Source organism: Bison bison, unplaced genomic scaffold (assembly GCF_000754665.1).
Source record: "Bison bison bison isolate TAMUID 2011002044 unplaced genomic scaffold, Bison_UMD1.0 scf7180017849081, whole genome shotgun sequence".
In the NCBI taxonomy this organism is placed as follows: domain Eukaryota; kingdom Metazoa; phylum Chordata; class Mammalia; order Artiodactyla; family Bovidae; genus Bison; species Bison bison.
In genome coordinates this window covers 15460-15986 of record NW_011479654.1, presented here as the reverse complement: position 1 = coordinate 15986, position 527 = coordinate 15460, and positions in this window count along the sequence as shown.

Genomic DNA, 527 nt, shown 5'->3' with positions numbered 1-527 from the left:
GTCTGCCTCTGGGCAGTCCCTATCCCGGCTCCTTCCTTATCCACAGGGGAACAGAGAGGCAGCAGAAACCAGAGCTGGTTATAGGCATTTATTGAATTAATTCATTTATTGATTTGACACACTTCCCCACTCCAATCTAGCACACGAAACAATCTGGGTAGGCCAGGCGCTGACACAGGAAATGATGGGAACCCACAGCAGGGGCGGGGGAGGGGACAATGCAAAGAGGACTGGGGGAGGGACTGCTTTGGGGGCTAGGGTGGAGAATGAGCCCCAGATGGCCTTCCCTAGCAGGTGCTAGTAAACCTGATCTACATTCTCCTCCATCCCTGCTCATTTCCCAGACCCTCAGCCAAGCTCCCCAGCTCCCCCTGCCCTGTTCCGCCCCTCCCCCTGCCTGCCACCACACACACTTCCCCATAACCCCTGCAGTCAGGCAAGGGGAAGAAGGGCAGGGACAGCTGTCTGGGGCCTGGAACAGGGAGGTCTCTGTGCCTAACTTTACCACCCTAAATCCTTCCCTCCTT